This window comes from Halichoerus grypus, chromosome X (assembly GCF_964656455.1).
Source record: "Halichoerus grypus chromosome X, mHalGry1.hap1.1, whole genome shotgun sequence".
Lineage (NCBI taxonomy): Eukaryota > Metazoa > Chordata > Mammalia > Carnivora > Phocidae > Halichoerus > Halichoerus grypus.
In genome coordinates, this window is record NC_135727.1 from 20,365,053 (window position 1) to 20,388,260 (window position 23,208).

General features: G+C 39.7%; 1 protein-coding gene across 9 annotated transcripts in view; it reads left to right on the forward strand.

Annotated features, from left to right (window-relative positions):
- The first annotated feature begins 738 nt into the window (after positions 1-738).
- ENOX2 (ecto-NOX disulfide-thiol exchanger 2) overlaps positions 739-23,208 on the forward strand; it is a 286,156-nt gene continuing 263,686 nt past the window's right edge. For 2 of the 9 annotated variants that reach the window (XM_078065146.1, XM_078065148.1), the window contains exons 1-2: positions 741-952; positions 2,287-2,346. The gene's annotated coding sequence lies outside the window, so the exon portion shown is untranslated. Of the gene's footprint in view, positions 953-2,286; positions 2,347-23,208 lie in introns of those variants that run through there. The other 7 variants (XM_078065150.1, XM_078065151.1, XM_078065152.1 and 4 more) reach the window with 6 other exon arrangements.

A 23,208-nucleotide genomic window follows, 5' to 3' on the forward strand; every position in this document is an offset into this window, starting at 1 on the left:
TCTCCCTCTCCAACTCCCCCTGCTTGTGTGCCCTCTCTCGCTGTGTCTCTCTCTGTCAGATAAATAAATGAAATCTTAAAAAAAAAAAAAGATTCTATTTATTTATTTGACACAGAGAGAGAGAGAGAGACAAAGAGAGACAGAGAGCAAACACAAGCAGGGGGAACGGCAGGCAGGGGAGAAGTAGGCTCCCTGCTGAGCAAGTATACATTTCCCCCAGAACCTCTGAAGTGATTCTAATGCAGATGGTTCACACAGAACACACTATGACAGTTTTAAAGGACCAGTTATTCTAAGTTTATCAGAGCATAAATAACATTTTTTTAAGTTTTTCAATCAAAACTCAATGAGAATTTTAAATCACGACATAAAGTGCTTCCGCTAAAATGCTAATAGCTTAACCAATAGTAAAATAAATCTAGAACCTTCATCTACCCCCACAAGCACAAGCCCATACCCCAAGAAGGGAGATTCTGTAGGGCACTACACTACAAACTACAACACCCACAATACCCTCCCACATCTGAACTCGGGGGATGATCGGACTGGAGGTAGGAATTGTGGGTATACAGAAAGAAGTGCCTCGACTTCATCTCCCACAATCCTCTGTCTTCACTTGAGTCTCTCCTCCAATGCCAATATTGGATCCCCCCAGGAAGAACGGCCTCCAACGGCCTAAAACTACATTTCCCATGAGGACAAGGGATAGGGCCTCCGGCTTCCCTGGTGACCAGTAACCAATAGGAGACGCTGAAGCAGTCGCGATGTGGGTGAGAGTGCAGCCCCGGGCCTAAGTGCCGGGCCTAAGCCGGCTAGCGCAAGGCGGGGAGTTGAGAAGACAGTTGCGTGGCGTGGGGCGCCGCGAGTGCGCTGTGCTCTCAGAAGCTGTTACGCCGGCCCGATTTTCCGCGGCTGTATAAGGAGTAGCCCTTCGGTAGCCGGGGAGCTGGAGGTCAGAGAGGCAGAAAGCCCGAGCGGCTATGGCTGGGGACTGTGGGACCGAGGGGGCCTAGCGAGGAGGGTGCTTCCGGGCCGCTGTCTTCAGCGCCTAACTCCGCCCAGCTCCGCCTCTGCCGGGGAGGGGGTGTCGGGCCTGGGAGTCGGGGGTGGGCTTTTGAGCTCTCCACGCCAGTTTCCTCGAGCTTCGAGCCTCGGGAGCGCGCCCTCTCTTCTTTTTCTGCCTCGCCCTCTCTCTTTTTCTCCTCACAACACCATCGTCTCTCCCCGCTCCCGTCCGGTGCCACCTCAGGGATCTGAAGTTAGGGTTCTCGACCGGGGTCTTCCTTAGGCGGCGTCTGGACTCTCCTTTTTACTACTTGGAGGAGTTGGGTGACCTCTTTCCTCTCTTCCCTCAATTTACATTTCAGATTTGGACACACACCACTCCCAATGCACACACTCCCCAATTCCCTCTGGGGGAGTGGGAATTCCCCGCCACGCCCAGGGAGTGACTTTTTGCCAAATTTTCACTTTTTGCTTCCTTGCTGGTGGGATAAAGGTCGCCGCCCACTCTTTATTGGCCCTTCCAGCCACCCGCCCCTTCCCTGACCAGATCTTTGGAGTGGAAAGGGTTTCTCCTCAGTTTCTAGAAGGCGTGGGGAGCAGTAGATAGAAGAAATTTCGCTTTTGAGAAATATGTGGTTAAGGTTCAGTGCAGTGTTCTGGTGAGAGTCAAAGGCAAGTTCGACCTCTTTTAAAAACCGAGCGCTTTCGGGGTTTCCAGCACGGACTGATAACAGCACTAATACAAAGATTTAGGGGGCACACCGACTGCGGAATAAAGTAGACTGTGCGAAACAGACTGTATCAATTATTTTATTATTACAAAAGCATGCAAAAAGTGTGTAATACTGATGTGGTTGGGAGTTGATCTATGGAAGGTTAAGCCTAACCCTGGAAGTGCTGTAGCTTGACATTGTTGTCTGTCTTCCAGACTAATCCTGGTAGGCTTTGTGGAGGAGGTGAATTTTAATTTCGGCTCCAGAGGAGTAAAGAGGATTTGAAATGGGCAAAGAGGAGGGAGAAAATGCCTTCTGGTACCGGGATTGGTATCTGAGAAGGGCAGATAGAAGAGGGAGCACTTTTGTGAAGGGTGGGTATGCCTTGACTCGAATAAAAGGTGTCATCAAGGAGAGATTGGGAAAGAAATAGTGTTGGAAAGCTTGGGGTCATAATAACAAGATACTTTAAAGCATCCACATAGTTTGGATATTATTCTATATCTAAAACTAAAGACAAAAAATTAAGATTGGGTGATTTTTTGTTTTTTTTTTTTTTTCATCCTAGGGGAACCTGATTTGGGATCATTTCTTGGAGAACACAAAGAAGTGTGGTGGTATGTTCCAGGTGTGAGTTTAATTTAAACCCAAAAAGAACTTTGTCTTATAGACTGTTTTGTTAGTGGCTATTCTTAGCTACACTCTATAGTTGTCATTTTAAAGCCTGGTGCCGTAAATTTATTTTCTTAAGAAATGTATTTGCTGCCCTTATGCATCATATTATCTGAATTGTAGTCATTTCATTGGGTAACAATAATGACTATTTATTGAGCCCATGTAATGTTCCAGGCACTATCATAAGCACTTTGTTGCAGTATCTTAAGAGTCTTATGAAGTAGGTAATATTTTCCCCAGTTTTCTAAAAGAGAAAACTAAAAGGCAGAGAAGTGAAACAATTTACCCAAAGTCACATGGATTGTAAGGAGTTGAGTTGGGGTTTGGATGTATAGATCTCTGGCTTGAAAGGCCATGCTCTCTCCACCATGGTTTACTAGTCTCACTGTTCACTTTTGTTCTTGACTTTCCATTTGTGGTAAGGAAAGATTATTGTGAAGTATAGTTGATCATCCTGGCAGAAACCCAAATGATTCACTTTTAGTTTCTATGTCAGTATGTGTATGCTGTAAAGTAACTGCCAAAACCAAATTAGCTTAACTGCTATTGCAGCCGTAGCTAATTGTGTCTGCCAAAACTATAGTCAGTATGGCTATTTCTGAATCAGATAAATTCTCTTTAAAAAACATGTCTTACATGTAAGCTACCTGGACCTGGACAGTACTTTAGGTTTTGTTTTATTGTAGCTTTTGTTTTAAGTGACTTCCTAGGTCACTAGGTCTCCTCCGTGACCTTTGCTCACATGGAGTGTTCAGAATGCAACAGAGTATGAGATGTGAGCTCTCCCTAAGTCTAGCTGGGGAGGTGTATGCCCATAATTCTGAGATAAAGTGTAGTGTAACAGAGACAGGTACAAAGTGCTATTAGAAGGGTAAAGGAAGGAGTGTCTAACTGTAAGGGAAAGTCAGGGAGAAGGCTTCTGTAAGGAGGTAACCTGACAGGTCTTGAAGGATAATGAGTTTGCCAAGCAGAGAACAGTAGAGGGGAGGCATTCCAGATTAGAAAGAGCAGTCTGTGAAAGACATGTAGCTATAGAAGAGCAAAGCATGTCCATTCAATATTTAGGAATTCAGCATGGCTAGGGTACAGATTGTTTGGGGAAAGGAAGGTTTGTAATGGTAGAAGAGTCTGGAAAGATAGGTTGGGGCTCTTTTGTGAAGTACCTTGAATGCTGTGCTAAGAAATTTGGATGTGCTCAGGACACCTGGGTGGTTCAGTTGGTTAAGCGTCCCGAGTCCCGATCTCAGCTCAGGTCTTGATCTCAGGGTCGTGAGTTCAAGCCCTGCCTTGGGCTCTATGCTGGGCATGGAGCCTACTTAATAATAATAATAATAATAATAATAATAATAATAATAATAATAATTTTTTTAAAAAAGAAAGAAATTTGGATGTGCTCCCATAGGCCATTGTTTTTCACTGTAGGGTGTCTGCCCGTGGTGGTTATGTTGTATTCCCACAAACATTTTAAGTTTTAGTAATTATATATTCTGATGTGTCTCATAAAAGATAAAACTGAACTATGTCATCAATCTAAAGTTATGCAGGAAATGGCTTAGTAAAAATAGAAAGTGAACAAGTTTTATGTTGATTTAAAGACAAATATTAAGTAAATAATAGTACATGTGGTATGTGAATATGATAATACTCAAATAAAATTTGGGAAATAGTGGTTGTAGGCAATAAAAAACATTAAAATATTTTAGAAGAGGAGCACCATAATGAGGTTTTTACTTTAGGATGCACTGGAGTGGGGCCTGACCAGTTAGGAAGCTAGAGATAATGAGGACCCAAAGGAGCTTCATATGAGAGGAGGGAACAGATATAAGAAACATTTAGGAGGTAGAATTAGTAGGACTTGGTAGAGGTGACTATTATTCTATCAATGCCATCAGAATTATTTTTAAAAGTCTGTATGTCACTTGTCTGTTATCCTTTATATTCTAAGATGCACATATTACTGCCCAAATCAGGCTATGGACATATATACATGAAGGTATCAGTGGAGGCTGTTTTCACGAATGGGTTTGGATTACACACAGGCATCTTCACTGCCTTACTGAGTGTCCTTGACAGCAGTGGCACAAATATTCAAGGCACTGGTAAGGAATATGAGTATGATCTGTGACCCTTAGTCATCTGAGGGACTCCTCCTTCAAGACTCAGTTCAAATATCAATATCTCTTTGAAGCCTTTCCTGCAACTCTCCCCACCCCCACCACCACACACAAACACATGCAAGCATACATGAAATAATGTTAGGCTCCTGGCTTCCATGGAACCCTACACTTACCTCTGTCCTGGGCTGCACCACACTATAGTGTGTCAGTCTGTGGATGTGTCTGGCTCTCCCCTAGACTGTGAGCTCCTTGAGGGCAGGGGCCAGGTCTCATTTATCTCCATACCCAGAGCATCTAGAGCAGCTCTTAGCACTTGGTAGATACCTAATAAATGGTTATTGGATGAAAAACAATGGATAAACATATTCATATGAATGTAACTCGGAACTTTGGTACCATAGTGCCAAATGTTACAAGAAGATTAGCTCTTTGCTACATTAGCTGCTTTTGCTGAATAAAGCAGTAAATTAAAGTGACCTGAATGCATAACTTCACTAGAGGTTTCTTTCTTTTTTTTTTTTTTTCATTTTCCTCCACTCTCCTGTGGTCCCCTTCCCTCTTTCATTCCCATCAATTATCCACCCAGCCACCTGTTCCTTAGACCTGCTCATTGCTTTGCTCCTCTTGACAGAGTTCACATTGTTCCTGTCCCGATACCCTGCCAAAGATCCATCCCTCCTCTCCACCCACCAAATCCAGTTGACTCCATCCTTGAAATCACTCTCAAATGGGTCTCTCACTCATAAATGCTGCTAGTGGGACTGTAATTTGGAGAGAAATTATCAGTATATATCAAAAATCTTAAAATTGACATAGCTTTCAGTCTACCACTTCAACTTCTGGGGCTCTATGCTGAGGAAGTAGATGTGGTATTTCCAAAATTTTAGCTCTCAGGATGTCTATCCCAGGGGAAAAAAAGAGAAAAACAGCATTTTAAATGTCCCCAATACTAGAGATTTGGATTAAATCAATTATGGTATATCTATAGAATAGTTCACTAAGTAGCCATTTAAGTTGATGTTACTAAAAAATATTTAATGATGTTGAAAGTTGTTTGTGATATAGTAAGAGAAAATTCAGGTTATGAAGCTGACAAATTCCAGTTTAAACACACACACATACACATGTACGTGGCCACACACACAGACACCCCATGCATGCATACATTGGAAATTATCATTATCCTGTAATGTTAAACACAAAAATTCAATAATGGTTTGCTGTAAATGGTAAGGTAATGTGAGTTCTCTTTTTAACGTTTTGCATCTTTTTATTTTCTAATCATCTATAATAGTATATTTGTTACTTTTTAAAAGTTATTAAAAATGTTTTTCCCATGTCTACCCCTATTATCATTGCCGTAGTTTGGGGCACACCCCCCCACACATACACACCCTGCAACACACACACACACACACACACACACACACACAACTTCTAGCCTGGATTACTACTGTCTCCAACCTGCTTACCTTCCAATCCATTTTCCACCAGTGCTAACAGAATGATTTTTCTAAATCGCAAATCTGATGCTATCCATCGCTATATAAAATAGTTCAGAGGCTGCCCATTGTCCTCAAGATAGAATCCAAATTTCTTAGATTGGCTTATAAAACTTTTGAAAATCAGCTCCCTGCTTTTCTCCCCAGTGTCACTTTTTCCTCCTATGATTTACTTTTTCTTGGTGTCTAAGGCCAGTGCCTGGCATATAATAGGTATTTAGTTAATGCTAGCCAAATGTTGATGTGGACTATATGGGTTAACTGTTGTGTGCCAGGATTTCATTTCATCCTCAGTAAAAATATTAAATACATGCAATAGTTACCCCTATTTTACAGATGAGGAAAATTAAATACATAAAAGTGGGAAGAAAAATCATCATAAAGAACATTTTTTTAAAGGAAAAAATCGAAACCTCCTGCTATAACACAGCTCTCTTCATTTTCCTGCAGCCCTTGCCAATCTTAGTATACGCACAGACTTTGTTCATTCCCTTGGGCAAGTTATATGTGACCACAGCATAACAAGAACAGTACAGACTGACATGATCTCACCATGTCACAGTTCACATTGTGCTAATTTACAGAAATCTTTCCTTTGTGTACATAACACTTCATGCAGGAGAGACAGAAGAGCTCCAGTTGCTCTGTTTTTCTTCCTGTTTTGAAATTCTATGTCTTTTGGGATGGGGATGTCAGCAGAGAGCTACAGAAAACTGTGATAGAATTGAATGTACAAGAAACAATGTGTCTCATGGGAGCCAATGTCATTGGTTAATTTATTTTTTTAAATGTCATGTAGATGTATTTTCCAGCGATCTCTCCCCAGGGAAGACCTTGGTTGAATTCAACTGTTAATCCTATTTACAGAATGCAGCCCATGCGTGCACTATATTCCTGCATTGTTAAGTGATCTTAGACATATGTAGTGGATTACCATAACGACATACAATCAGGTGAATATGGGATATCTGATTTTCTCTACAAAATGTATCCATGTTCGTATTGTCATTCAGGATCCTGCAGCGTGGTCTTTCCTTCATTTGCCTTACAAATAATACCCATTGTGCAAAAATGGATGCTTTTAAAGGACAGAAGTCCTAAGCATGAATTGTCTGAATAAAATGATATTACTTTGTAAGGAATTGTCGCTTTTAAATACTCCAAGAGAAAGAATCTATAATTCTCTTGTTCCATGATCAAATAAGTTGAATACAGAAATTACAGATAGAGTTTCAATTCATTTGATGAATTATTGTGGGCTTATTATGTGCAAAGCATTCTGTTAGACACTGCACTAGATACTTACAAATACCCTCTTTTAATGCCTTCCAGAGAGGCAGAGACAGAGATTGATATAGTGTACACACAAGAATGAGTGTGCGAGAGCAAATGACAGAGAAGATTTTAACAAGCAGGCCCATCTTATAAATGAAAATCTACCCAGCTGAAAATAGGGATATGTGCCAGTAGGGACTTACTCTTTTTTTTTTTTCCTCTTTCCTCTGTGGGATATATAGGCAAAAATGAGCTACCAGATAGCTGCTAAGCAAATGATCTACTTCTCTGTTTACAAACAGTTTGAGAGAAGGAACAGTGACTTTGTGTACGTCCAGCCCTGCACAAGCCTGCTAGTGATGTGAGAGTTATGACTATGTCAGCTTTTCCAGGGTTTCTCTCTGCTGCAGAGATTTGGCAGACACCTCAGACAAATTTTATGTCTCTTAAATCTTCCTCAAGCTAGGCTTGGCTCATAGATTTATATGTACAAAAAAAGCAAATGTTTACCAGTTTGACATTTTTGAAGATCAAAACAGACTCAGTTTTTTTTTTTTTAATTCAGCATACACCTCAGTTTAGTCTACAGAAGGGGCTAATTGCTTTCGCTATTTGTTTAAAATAGCTGAAATGTTTACTTTCCAGAAGTGGCAACAGATCATATGTCTAAAGATTTATATTCCAGGCCTCAGTGTTGCTTCTTCTTTTCCTTGCCTACAAGCGTCAAGTTTTGCTAAAGTCTTCATTTTCTTTTTTTGCCTTTACAGATACACGGTATAAACCAATGCAGGAGGGAGGTGCTGTGAAATATATTGGCAATCTAGGAGAAAAATAAAAGGTCATTTTTATTAGCTCTCCCCATCCCCCTTTTTGGCTCTCAGATTTTCAGTCGTCCCTTCCCCACAAAATGTTCCTTAGTGTAATAATGGCAGGTGAGAATGTGAACTGGAGAACTTTCAGTGACTACCCGTTAACAAGTCTGGTCCAAATGTATCTGTAGGCAGAGCACAAATGAAAGTTTGGCTGTAATTCAGAAGAATCAAAACACTGTGTGGAGAATGTTATGTAAACAACTTTACTTCATTCAGTGCTGAACTGTGGAAGATAACGATGGGGAAATCCCCAGTAAGGGCCCTTGTTGGCCGCTCCAGCTGCTCTTCTTTTTAGCCAGCAACAACTGCCAGTAAGAGCTTCCTGGGGTAGAAACTGTCCCACAGTAAGACCCCATAATATGTCCTCCCATCATTTCTCCTTCAGTCAAGTCCTCAAACATACTTCACTAGGATTACTTTGGTCACATAATATCCTAATTTTTACCTTTCAAGAGATGCTGAGTTTGAATTCAAGGATCACTTGATATTCAAGCTCATTTATTCAATAGACATTTGAGCACGTATACAGGACCAGAACCTATGGTAAGCACTAGGAATAGTGATGAATTAGAAGTAGTCCCTGCCTGCCCTTAAAGAGCTCACAGTTAAGTGGGGGTGGGAGGAGGGGGATGGGGATAGACACCCAAACCAATAATTATGTTACAATGGGAAATATATATTACTTCAGAGAAGGAGGTATATATAAGGTGCCCTGGAAACATGATGGAGGGAATAACTGCTAGAGGTGGGTAACACAGACCAGAGTCTAACTATGCTGAATCACAAAGGATAAGTGGGCATTGCCTAGAATCCAGGTAGAAAAAGAGGTGGTGGGCAAGGTGGGCAGGGGGACCACCAAACACATGCAAAGCAGTCACATGTGTCAGAATGGATAGTTTAGAAAAAGTTAAGATATTGTGTGTGAATCACTGGGAGTTGGGTGGGGGACAGGATAAGAATCTGGAAAGGTATCTTTTGTGGCCAGTTGGTGAAGGAAGTCTGCTTGCTAAGGAGCTGGGCAGGGGTGAGCCAGCACAGGGTTTTAAATGTGGGAGTGACATGACTGGATTGGAGGATGGGCTGGGGGTGGGGTGGTAAACTAGAGACAGAAAACGTCCACCTTTTAGTTTGGCAGTCTTTGAGAGGTCTGACCCTAATCACTTGCTGCTATTCAGCAGTGTCATCTCCATTAGGTTTTCCTTCAATATCCAAAAATCACTTTGAACAGTTGTTTCCTTCTACACATTGGACATACCTTCCTGTAACTCCTTCACATGTTGCTTAGCTGAATATTCATTTTTTCAACTCAAATCAATGATCTCAGTAGTAATTGGGGCTTGATTACCATGAAGGAAATCAGAGATTCAAAGCTTAGCAACTTGGTTTAAAAAACTGCATGAGGCTTATTTATTGCTTACTGAGTCAGCAGGGCTGAGCTGAGTGCTGGGCAGCTCCTCTTGGGGGCTGGGGGAGGGAAAGGGACAGAGGCTGGAAAGATGACATAAAGTGGCTGTTTTAAAAATGGGCAGCATCCAGAATGTTGAGAAACCTTAAAGGCCACATCCAGATATGGGAAGTAGACAGAAGGGCCAGAAGTATATGAATACAAAACAAATACATGTTGAAGGTACCTGTGCTCCAACAGATTATACTGTCTAGCCCATTGGTTTAGAACATGTTCTTTCTCCAACTCAGATACTGTAAATGGCTTCCCATTATCCATAGGATGAAGTCCAAACTCCTTAGCATGGCCTTTGGTACTTTCTGCAGTCTGGCTCCAATCTACCTTTCCAATCTTCATGCTTCTCTCATGGAATTTCTCTGCTCCAGCCAGTTACCCTTTCAGACACTGCTTTGGTATGCCCTCACCTGCACTGTGAGCCCTCTTAGGGCAGGGACTGTGTTTTTTGTGTCTTTGAATCCTCTACAGTGCCTAGCATAGTGTCTTGCATATAGTAGGCACCCAAGGTATATCTATGGGTTGATTATTGCCCCCCCCTTTCCAATTTCTCTACTACTATTGACCCAATATCCTCTCTACTAAAAATGGCAACTGAGACATTAGGTAAAAGGGGTGAGCATTCAACAAATTATCTTTTAACTTTCTATTTTGAAATCATTTTAAATAAAAATTTCACGAATCATATGGGACTGTCATGCCATTCACTCAGATTCACCAATTTTTAACATTTTGTCCTATTTTGATTTATGCTTTTTTTAAAAACTTTTTAAAAAATATTTATTTATTTATTTTGAGAGGGGGGAGGGGCAGAGGGAGAGGGAGAGAAAATTTCAAGTAGACTTCCTGCTGAGCACGGAGCCCAATGCTGAGCTCAATCCCAAGACCCTGAGATCATGACCTGAGCCGAGATCAAGAGTTGGTCCCTCAACCGACTGAGCCACCCAGACGCCCCTATGCTTCTTTATATAAATATGATATTTTGTTCTGAAACATTTGAAGTTGAGAAAGCTATACCCCTTATCCTTCTCCTTTATCCTCAACCTCTTATGGTGAAAAAATTTAATATATAGAGACCGTTAAAGAATTGTATAGTAAATACCCCTATATCCACCACTTAGATTCTATAATTAACACTTTGTTTTATTTGCTTTATCACCTATCCATCCATTTATACATCTTTTTATGCATTTCAAATTAAGTTACAGACAACTGTACATTTTTTTCTTAATTCTTCAGTATGTATATCACTGACTGGATGAACAAACTACTCTGTGCTCTGAAATCAACCAGATCATCTTGTTATATCTGCATTTACTATATTGCCTAAACTCCAGTCTACCTGTATATCTTCGATCTATTTGGCCATGGAACACGTGTCTCTTCAGTTAACTTTTGGATGTCCCTCCACTTCACCTAGTGCAGTGCCAGACACACATTCCATAAATACCACTTGATGCTGATGTACAGAGACAGAACTAGAGCCAAGGAAAGAATCACAATAAAACTAGAATAAACTGTGGGAGGAGAGGAGTATATGGGAAGTGGGCCACAAGTGAATGGGTAAGAGAGAAGCTAGGGCTTAAAGAATTGGGGGAAGAAAGGGGCCTTAGCCCACCTGGTACTTCCAGCAATACTTCTATCTGCTACTTTCCAACCCTCTCTTTAGAAGGATAGGTTCCAGGAAACGAGGGACAATTGCTGCTCAGCAGACCGCATGACAAGTCTTCTTGCTACTACTTAGGCACCACCAATTAGTATATTCATGTTGCCTCATGAATATGCTAATCTACAAGATGCAGCTTAGTTTTAGAGGGTATGGGTGGGCCACTGAAAACTTCTTTCACGCTAAGTCTGTTCTACAGGCCAAGGAGCACTTGAGTTCAATGAATCCTGGTTTTCTTTTTCTTTATAACCTTTCCTTTCTTGCTCTGTTGCTTATGAGTACAAGGATAGCTCTGATATGCATTTATTGAACAATTTTGTGCCAAGCGCTGTGCTAGCTGCTATCATATCATTAATGCTTCCCAACAACTCAATCAGGTAGATACTTCTTCTTTTCCCATTTGTCAGAAGAGAAAACTTGAGACTCAGCATGGTTAAGTACCTTGCCCATAAGCCAGAATTCAAGCAACTGAAGTTTGTTTTACTCCAGAGCCCAGTGGTCTTAACCACATTGTCTGATGAAATTTTAAACAATTGTCAACCCAGTGCACATGCAAGGAAGTTTGTTTTCACTGTATTGACTCAGCATGTGATTTATTCCCTAAGCAAGCCCAAATGAATCACTAAATTCAGAAGGAATTTAGTCATTCAGGCTTTAATCATTGCAATGTTAGTGTAGTAATGGATTCAAATTGCTTGAGTTCAAATCCCAGTTTTATCACTTACCAGTTGAGTGAGTGTAAGCAAGTCACAACATCGGTAAGCCTCAGTTTCCTTACCTATAAAATGAAGATAATAATGTTTAGCATATAGCTGTGTTGTGAGGTCTAATTTAAAAAATCATGTAAAGTATTCATGTCTTGTCTGGCATTCAATAGGTGCTCAGCGTATTCTAGATTACTTTCTTTCCTTTTTCCCGTTTTGGGCCAGACAACTCACCTGTAGCTTTCATTTGAAGAAAACAAACTGCTCCTAGAACATTTTTTGAAAAGAAACATTCTGAAGAGGAATATTAGGCTGACTATTCCCAAGGCCATGCAAGCACAGTTGCTTAACTCTTCTCTCAGCATATTTCAAAATAAGCTAGAAACAGAAACCTGAGGAGAGTTGGAGTGGTCCACCTCCCTCCTTCCCGGAAATTTAGGGCCAAACTGTGACAATTGTTTTCTATTTTGTCACTAGAGTAAATTTCACAATTGGCATAGACTATTCGACCTGGGATATTGGTAACCACAGCCCCAGCCATTCCAAAGCAAGCAAGCTGAGACCGAAAGAGTATAAGTGATTTGACCAAGGTCAACAGTAGAAAAATCTGGAGAACCCAGTTCTCCCAACTTCTTATCCAGTGTTAATTTTATGGTTCCTCTGTGGGTTCTTAGGCAGGTGAAACCAAGTCTTGATGTGTGTGCTCTTTGCAGGAATTTGTGAACTGATTGGACTCTTGGGGTTTGTTACAAGTTTGATTGATTCAGAAAGCATTTTTTTTTTTTTTCTGGTTCAAGTCAGCTTATTAGTTGCTGCTTTCAAACTGTTAGCATTTCTATTTTGTTTGGGGTTTAGCAAATTAGTGTTGTTTTTCCCTGTTTTAGGCTCATGGTTTGATTCAAGTTCTTGGTTCTTTGAAATCTTCCCCTGGGATTTTTGTTTTTACAAAAATATTCAGAATCTAAGGTGGTTAACAGTGGGAATTCATTTGAAAAGGTCAGTCAGACTTAGTGATGGCTGCTGAGAGGCAGCTTGGGTGGATTAGGGAACCATTAGTGCTTATGTTCTGGAGCTTCAAATCAAGATAATGGAAACATTGCAAAGGTTCTTGGTGTATATGTTTGTGTGTTTGTTTTTATCAGGATGCTCTGATGCTTTCATTTCCATTCTTGTTAATCTGGGTTGAAACTGCTGCCTCCTACTTCATTGCCTTTTGTCGGTCATGTTCTTGATATTATCCTCATCTTCTCACTGTGAGAAAGAACCTAACAAAAAAATTATCTTCCCTGTACTTTTCCCTTACTTTGAATCGCCCTACTGAGGAACTTGGGGAGTATGAATTTCAAGCTTAAATGTGTGGAAGAGTTCAGTTGCAATGCCCAAAGGCAGAACAGCCTGATTCTGAAATACAGCCTTTGTTCCTTTCTTACCAGTGTGGTTTAAAAAATCTCAGGCAAGCCTCCTTTGCCAAACCTGAAATTGGGCCGATACTTTTGTTGGTGGCCAGCCATGCCACAGGTGAGGCTGTGGTGGGGTGGGGGTGGGGGGTTGCAGTGATGAGGCCTCTGGAGAACTGTATCCCACCTACCTGACTTTCCACATGCCAAGTGAAAGTGAGTTCTGGTGCTAGGGCTGTCAGTGCTTTTTCAAGCTGTTGACTGTTTACCTAAGCATTCGGAAGGCTAGGATAGCAGCTGTGGTGGTAAAAAGGCTATTCCCAATACCTCAAAAGGCAAGCACTTTCTAGGAGGTGAGGTTTTGTGTGATTCCAGCTAGTATGTTTCTGCTTAGGAAAAAAAAAAAAAACTCTCACTTTAGATTCATTTGCTCTCCTTACCTCCTCTCTTGCCCCCCTTCTTCTCTCCTCCCCTCCCAACCCTGTCCTCCCCTTCCCCCTTTTAATAGTTCACTCCCTCTTAGCTACCAGTCACCCAACTCTTTGTGATTCATATTATCCATTTTCCCCATTGACTTAACATAGATTTTGCATACATATTTTACTGGCATTTACAGTATTGGCAATGGCATTCAAAGGGATCAATTAGAGAAAGTTTTCTTTCTTCTCTCAGGAAGTGGGCTCAGCACTTATTTGAGGACACAGATGGCATTAGAGGGGGCCAAGGGGAGCTGACATCTGACATTTCTGCTATAGCTCCCACTTTTTTTTGGCTGCTTCAGATTTGGCCCATGTGGACAGACATACACTTGGGTAACCAACATACAGATGGAAATCAGGACATATGGGATTTGGCTGAACCATAGGTCCCCAAACGTTGCCTGGATCATTTAGTGCCCCAGGTGTGGCCACCCCAGGACTTCATGTGCTAAAATTGTGTCCAAGCTTAAGCCAGCTGGTCACTGTATATATAGTATCAAGGCAGCCTGGAGCCTCATAAAACATGACTTTGGATTTTTACCTTGTGGATTTAGACTTAGCTGATCAACCTGAACCCTTCCACACACACTGGGCAGTGAGGATATACCAGGTTAATAGAAAGATTTAACAGAAGGTGATGCTCATTGTCCTGTAGCTTGCATTCTAGATGGGACATAATATTAGACCATACGAAAACAAATGAACTGACTTTCCAGAAAGGAAAGAAGGAATTAGAGGGCTTCAGTTTCTTTAATAAACTTTGATGTATTATGTATCAGATTTCAAATTTTTCCTTTAAAACAGTTTCCCCTCTGTGGCACTTTAAGAGCAAACAGTGCTTCCTTCCAACTTTAAAATTGGAAGAATTGAGAATTCTTTTCATGAAATTATATTGGCTCTTTCTTTTTATTTTTCTTATGTGATAGAGGTGCCTGACTTCAGCCATTTAGGCAGAATTTGTTCCAGAGTATAATAATAATAATTCCATACAATTTTATAGTCTTTTACAATTTACAAAAGGGTTTTCATATCTATTATCTCATTAGCTCTTCATAGCAATCCTGTGAAGCTGTCAGGATAGGTACTACTGTGTCAAATTTATAAACAAGGGAACTTAAGCTCAGAGAAGTTAAATGACTTGTCCAAGGTAACACAGCTAGAAAGTTGTAGAACTGGAGCCTAAATCCAGGTTTCCTGATACCCAGGCCCAGTATTCCTTCAGTTGTGTCATGTTTCCTTTCTAAGCGACTATCTCCTTTTTGTTCCTACTCATGATTAATCTTCAAATTGGTCTAAAAAATGTGCTTCAGTTTAGCAGATGAGTAAAACTGAAGCACTTACAGGCAAAGTGCCTTCTTAAGGTCATCTATGGAGAGAGGCTTGCATATAGCTCTTAGCTTTTCATCTTGACTTTAACTGAAATATTTTTAGGTATACATAGATTGTTTTCCAGTGTTAAATATATGCACAAAAGTTGTGTGATCTAGTGATTATAGGTGTGAAAGCTGCACCTGGGGAATGGGACTAGGGATGAAAAGTTGGCTTAAAATAATTAGCCTCTTGCCTTTTTGTTAAGAGATGTCGTGTTCGATATAATTTAATTTCTTCATACTTCCTTTGCTTCCAGCCATTTAAATACAATTCTTTAGGGGAAATTAGCAAATCTTCATTTTGAATGTTGATTTCTGAGGAACAAGAGTAGCTAGAGGAAAGAGAAAGCAGAGGGGTGACTTTTCATGCTCTATAAGAGTGGGGAAACATTATTTCGTTTGGAGCTATGAGCTAAGATTTCTTCTAAGGCATGCAAATCGTAAAGTTCTGATTTGTCAACTGCATGCTGTTTCTTTAGGCACTGATGTATGAAATCCCGAACGAATTCTCCAATGAACATACTGCTAATTGCTTCTCCACCTGCTCTCCAACCTCCTCCTCCCCACCCCCTCCACTCCCAATTCAGCCTGTAAGTGTCCGTCATTGGAGATGGATGGTGACACATGCAGTAATAGCAATTCATAAAAGCCAGTTCCAGCCCTTGTCTTCAAGGCTCCTGGATTTTCCACTGCCTGCTTTTGTGTAAGTGAAGTGGATGGAAGTGCTACTGGCATCAGAATCCACCTCCCTATGCTCCGTTGCTAGAGCTCAGTTGCTCGGCTGGAGCTGAGCTAAACAGAAGCATCGGATCTAAGCTGAATTGTAACTGTTTTTTTTTCCTCAATGGGGCGTTGGGTTAGGGGTAGTGTGTAGTGGGGTTTGGGGTGCTTTGGCTTTTCTTTTTGTGGAGAAAAGAGGGAAAGGGGAGAATAACTCACAGTAGGATACAACGTGAAACAGTTCCCTGAAGAGTGTCACGATGTTCCTGGTACAATATACAGGTATAGTATGTTTTATTTTATCTGAAATTTCCCTTTTGTTTCAAAGTGCATTCCTCTCTTATTTTGCGTCCAGTTCAACTGTACTGAAGGACAAATAAGGTTCTAATGAGCTAAACAAAATAGCTGCATGAAACATGCCTGCTCCTTGCTATAATGTTTATAGCAGATTGCTATGTAAAATCTGGGTTTTCTGTTAAATTGGGAGTCCTCATCCCTTAATTGTGCATGCTTCTCTGCTGTATTCTTGTGCTGAATTTCTCAAGTCTTACATCTGCAACTGGTAGTATGCGATATAGCCTAGAGTGTTTTCACAGAAGACTCAGTGCTTTGGAAGCAAGAAGCAATTTTTAAACACTTAGTGTGGTGTTTCTCTTGAGTTTTTAACTCTCATATTTGTTAATTGGTTGTCTAGATTTGGGATATAGTTAAGAGAAGGGAAACTTCAAATAGGAAGCATTCCAGAACACATTTATTTTGGTAAACTTATTTTTATTTCATTATTTAACTCAGATTGATGAACATTATATATTATTGTTGTTCTCCTGGTAGGAAAAAAAGTGCTGGAAACAGCAAGGCTAAATATGCCAGCGGCAAATCATTTTGTATTGTAAAATATCATTGGACCGGAAGTGTTCCTTAAGTATTTTCTTAAGCTTTCAGAAACATGGGTCCGTAATAATGAAGAACTTGAAGACTGATCAGACATTGGTGAATGTTGTTTAAAAAGGCTTCTTATACAGCAGTTAGACATAAAGCAGTTAGACAAAAAAAACCTCGAGAAAGTTTCAGTTTCCTGCTGAACAGAACAGAAGCTTAGTTCCTACAACTATATGTTTTGATAAGTTTAAGTATCATTTATGGTCAAGGACTTTCACCTCCATCCATGCTTTATTGTCCTTAAAATACTGTGCTCCTATGCTTAAGAGCTAAAGATCATGTTCTGTTTTGATGAGTGGTTTGACAGTTGATTTCGCTCCTCATTAATTGGACAGCATGCAGATGATGTGGAGAAGTGAGTGAGTGACAGTATTTCAAGGTTACGCTGAAGAGCATACAGTGAACCTTAGTGCCTGGACCAACAGCTGCTGAATTGAATTGTCTGCAATTAAAGCAACAGCAGGTTTGTGTAGTCTCCCTGCAGCCTATTTATTTGAATTTATAGCTTCAGTTTCTTCTTTGGGTAGTGTTTGGTTTGTTTCACTAAGTGTTGGAGAGTTGTGCTTGTTGGATGTTTTCTCCATACCCCGATGCATGCTTGACTCTAGAAGAGCCATCTCTGTACATTTTTAATGTGAGAAGTTCTTGTGCTTTTTGTCTTTGGATTAAAAACAGAGACTATCTTGTTTTCTCTACTACAAAAGCAAATAGATACATTTTCATGGAAAATATTGCTTGGTTCAATAAATAGAGGCTTCTCATGAGAATTTAAACCGGTTTAAATTGCTGGCAGTGAAAAATGTTGGGCTTTGTTATGCTACTGGATTACTATATCTGGGAAGAACTTCTCGGTGCTAATAAAAGGGTTTATGTTAAAAAGATAGTGATATTATCTCCTTGCCATCTCTCAATTCCAGGGTGACCTAATGAATGATGTCAAACCCAACTAGGTGCCTTTTATGACTGAATTTTATTCGCATGCCATGAATGAATACATGTTTAATTTCCTTATGGTTTTACTCTATTAAAAATAACTTCTAATTACAGTACAGTTGTCAGTTATTGGCTGATAGTGGATGTGGTGTAAAATATTTATGCAGTGATTTCACATATACTTGATCAGTTTATCCTCATGACAACCTAGTGTGAGGGCAATGGCATTATGATATCCATTTCAGAGGTAAGAAAACTGAGACTTCCAGAATAAGTAACTGGCCCGAAGTCTCACATCTAACGAGTGGCAGAGCCAGAGCTCATAGGTTAGATGATCTGATTCAAGAATCTGTGCTTTTTCTCCCCCATACACTGGGCTGCCCCTCAGTTGATGGATCCAGGGTAAATTTGACTTAAGCTACTAGTCAAGAAAACTAAATATATTCATTTACTAAAAAAAAAAAAGTCTTATTTGATAGAACTCTAGAGATTTTTTCCAAACTATTTTAACTATTTTATTTTAATATGTGAGTGCTTTCCAGATTAATTTTACAGATATATAAAGAAACATTAGTCTTTTGATTAATTTATACATCAATATGAATGAAGGTAGAGCCTTGTGAAATTTGGGGGAATTAAAATGTTCAATCAAATAGGTTAATGTGAAATATTTTCCTTCTAAAGCAAGCTAATTTGTTTTTAATATTCTGTCCAATAAACATATACAGCTGTTTTCAAAGAAGTATGTGTATTTTAAAATATAGTGGCCATGAATGCGAAGTGCCACGTTTTCAAATTTGCATATTTTATCCAGATCAACAGAAAAAATAGACAGCTAACTCAGTTTCATACTTTTCTTTTTGTTTATCTTATCTACCTATCTAAATAAAATAGACCAGCTTTCTCATCTTTTTAAATTTCTAAATGGTTTCTCAATTTTAAATTCAATAGTTTAAAGGGGAAAAACATATTTTCTGCCCCACTGAAGAAGGGACTACTGTTTAAAACTGTTATAACTTCAGCAGATGAGCCCAGATACTTAAGGAGCTTGTAGCAGTTCTCTGGTAAACAGTTTTAAAAACCTCTTTAGGAAACATTCTTGAAGCCGTCATTCTTAGCTCTGAATTTATTAGAGACTGTGCCATATACTGGGGAAATGATTGGATGCTTGCACTGTAGACAACTCTTCTTCAGCGTTTGACAATGAATATTTGAGAACATTGTCAAGAAAATGAACCAGAGATAGGGCCAGTTTTATGAGAACCCATTTATGAGACTTTTGGAAAGATGGTAATGGATATATTGTCTCAGAGACCATGTAATTAGAATTTATCCTTATTTAAGATGATATCTTTATACTTTAACATATCTTAAGGTAAAGCTATTCTTATATTATTCCTTGCTAGCAAAAAGGAAAAGAGGATGATATAAAGCCCTTTTTTATCATTCTTTAAACTTGAATGGAATTTGACACTTAAAAAAATGCAGGAGGGAACTTGGGGGAATGGGTCAGGGTTAGAGGGAGGGGAACTGGAATAACCGGGCTCTGGATTGATTGGAAGCTACATATTAAACTTGGTTTTAGGTGACAAATTTTCATGCAGTTGAAAGCTCTAGCTAACACCCCTCACCCCATTCCTCTTTCTGGGAACAAGCACTCTAAATATAAATGAAAAGGAGCATATTAGGACTTTTTAAAAAATTTGGCATTTTCTGATTGGAGAAAGAAAAAGTCTTTCATCTCAAAACAATCATTTTTTCCCTATGTTCTTTGAGGCCGAGAGAAATTAGAGGGGGAGTAGATTGCTAGGATCTGGCTGTTCAAGGAGGTGAAGTTGGTTGTCTGATGGATTTTTCCCTTCAGTATATCTCTGAGTATGTTGTAGGGTCATGAAGCCAGGTCTTATGGATGGGGGCATGAGGGTTTGTATACACCAGCCAGTGGTGTGCTGGAGCTGGCTTGTACTAGCTTATGTAAGGGGATCACTAAGAATATCTACAAATTTAAAAACTTACTCATATCTGTCTTTTTCCAAAAAAGACTTAAGGTACTCATTATGTGTAATAGTTAAGGCATACTGTCTATGCAGGACAGTATACTGCAGATGCCCTTTGGTCTGCTAAACTACACTGATCCCCATCCCTTGGATATAGCACTAATGTCTTTGAGTGTTGTTGAACATAGCACAAGTAAGTGTGTCCTGCATGTATACACATGATAATAATTGCTAACATTTATTGAGTACCTACATGAACCAGGCCATGTTATAAATACTTTATATGTATGAACTCATCAACTTTCACAGCACTCCTATGAAGTAGGTAGTATTATTTCTATTTTAAGGGTAGGAAAACTGAGACACAGAGTTTAAGTAACCTATCTACCAGGCCACACAATTACTAAATAGCGGAATCAGAATTCGAACACTGGAAGTCTGTCTCCAGAACCTATGCCCTTAACTACTATGCAATATGTTCTATATCTTTAAGGGCACTTCACTGAAGAAGCTGTTTGCCATTGGTATGCCACCCATAGGATCCCATTGTCTGTGCTTTTGGAAGACATAGAAAGTGTAGAGCTGTCTGTCTGCTTACTAGACTATGGACAATTCTGCTTTTTTCTGACCCTCATTGCTCGTTTTCTGTTGCCAGAGTCGTGGTGGATCATTACATCCCCAGCATCTTCTAAACGCTGCCACTAGACATGCTCTTTTTTCAGATGTTCAGCTAAAACAGAATCTCATATTCTGTTGCCTCTCTCTCGATTCCTAGTTTTTGCAAGAACAAACATTGCCAACCAGGGTGCAGTTTTTCTTCCATGCAGTCAAATGACCAATCATAGGACATCTTCCCTGCATCTACTCTCACTCCATTTTACGCCTAGCTGTTGGAGTGTTCTTCTTAAATGTAGATCTTGTCATACCACCTTTCTCCTCAAGCATCTAAAGGCTTTGGTGGTGATGTTTTTTGCTTTTTTCCAAACAGGCATTCAGGACCATTCATGGTCTTGTCCCAGAAACCCAAAACGTATCTCTCACTACACAACTTTCTCTAAACCCTGTTTACTAACCACTCTAGACCAATTCTAGGTCATGAGGTACACCCCAAATTTTCAAGCTCTTGTGCTTTTCCTCATGCTGTTCTCCACATTTTAATTACCATTCTTCCACATCTCTGACAACCCTAGAGCCACTCAACATTTAAAGTTCAGCTCAAATGCACCTGCTCCTGTATTATAATACTTGTTTTTGGTCTGTCTTCCCCCACTACACTGAGCTCTTTGAAGTTAAAAAACTTATTTTGTGATGATGAAATTTTCTATGTCTTCATTGTCCCACATAGCAGCCACTAGCCACATATGGCTTTCGAGCACTGAAATGTGACTATTGCAACTGAGGAACTGAATTTTTAAATTCAGTTAAATTGAGATTTAAATAGTTACATGTGGCTATTCGATGCAATACTGGAAGTACAGATCCAGAAAGGTTGGCTATCTAGAATGAATAATTTCCTTAGGGGTCTAGATGGCTACAGTGATCATTATATCAGTAAGTAATCAAACAGGAACATCATTTTCTTTGACGTAGAGGACATTGCATTTCTTTTTTAAAATAGTTTAAAATTTAAAAATGGCCTAAAGTGAGTTATCCTCAGAAATGATTTAACCAATTATGATCTCAATTAAATTTAAATGAGATCTACACTCTGCATTTCTCATCAGTACTATTTTTATAATCATATTGGCTTGCTATTGAGAGCTGGCTGATAAGCCCTGATTTCTGAGCTAGGGATAAGAAAGTTGAATTAATCAGAGGAAAGAGCTCCTGGCTCCAGTGTTTAGGTCATAGACACTTTCAGACATTTTAGCTCTCATAAACCCTTTAACCATTCTCTTTTGGATTGATCAGCCCCTTAGCCTCTCATTACTTATTACTTTTTGGCTTCCATTTCTTTTTCTGACAAATCTTCCATGAACCAGTAGTATACCCCCTTTCAGCATGATTTCGTTATGTAAATAGCATTAAGACTTTGGAAGAATTTGAATCAGAAATGGGTTGTAATGTCGACATAAAGAGACATAAATCTAGGTACCCTGTTTTATTGTGTGGAGTTCATCATGTGTATTATTTGTACTTGGTGGCTTTCTAAATGAACTGAGTGCCAGAATCTATGGTTTTGGGAAAAAAACATGTAGGTAAAATAATGTACTTGACTATTGCTATCTGTGGAAACTATATGATAAATAATTATGCCTATGTGACCTGCCGCTGTTGCCTGGATTCCAGTTCTTTATACTCTTTGCAGTTGCTAAAAATTTTAGCACATCCTGAAATTTCCTTTTCTCCCTTCACATTCTTCACTTGCTTTGGCTCTGCTTTCTGTGGACAGCAGACCACCCCCCCACCCCACCCCCACTTTTTTTGTACCATTCAGACTCCCAGAATCTATTGTTGTATCCAGCCTCACTGAACTGCCTAGAGGAGTTCAAACCGGGTGTTTCTAAGTGCCACTCAGGGCCACCCTTGAGCACTCTGTAAATAGGTTCTTTTGTTTTGAGAACTAAAGAGATAGTATCAGAGCTACAGTTTTGAGAAATGCATAAAGACAAAACCCATTTGAAACTAAAGGAAATGGTTAACCCCTTGCCTCTCCCTTCCCCCTAACGACAAACTACATCTATAGTTTTCAGTGACATTTTTACTTTATTTAGGGAGCCAGATATTTCTGCTTTCAGTGAAAAAGTTTACTCTGATCAGGACCCTTCATAATTCAAACCAGGGTGGAAAAGGAAGCAAATATATTTTAAAGGTATATTATAGAACTATGCTAGGATCTTTACATAAGTTATTTCATTTAATCCTCATTAGCCCTCTAAATAAATGTTTGTTTGTCTGCATTACCCAAGGATGTATATACCACTAACTTGTCTCCAGCTCTGTGCCTAGACTCCAAAGCTTGCATCCCCGTTGCTTTTTTACTTATGCATGAACTTAGGAATGGTTGTCTTTCCTATCTGTGGGGTGTGTGTGTGTGTGTGTGTGTGTGTGTGTGTGTATGTGTCAGAGAATGAGAGAGAGAGAGAGAGAAGATTCTCAGCACTAGGGTATTTACTCACAAAAATCTCAGATCAGTGTAAAGTGACAGAATGTAAAGAAAACATTCCCTGTGTTAACTATCTACCAAACAGGAATTGGGATGTATCCAGTTAAAGCTTCTGATGAAGAGGTTGTAAAGAAAGCCTTCTTTAAATTCTTTATACACTCTACTCATTGCCACTCCCATCTGCTATGCTAAATTGCTAACTCTTGCTGCTAAATATGGTTGGCATTTTCCCAAACACTGCCCTTTGGTTTGGAGGTGGGGCCGGAACTGCAAAGAACT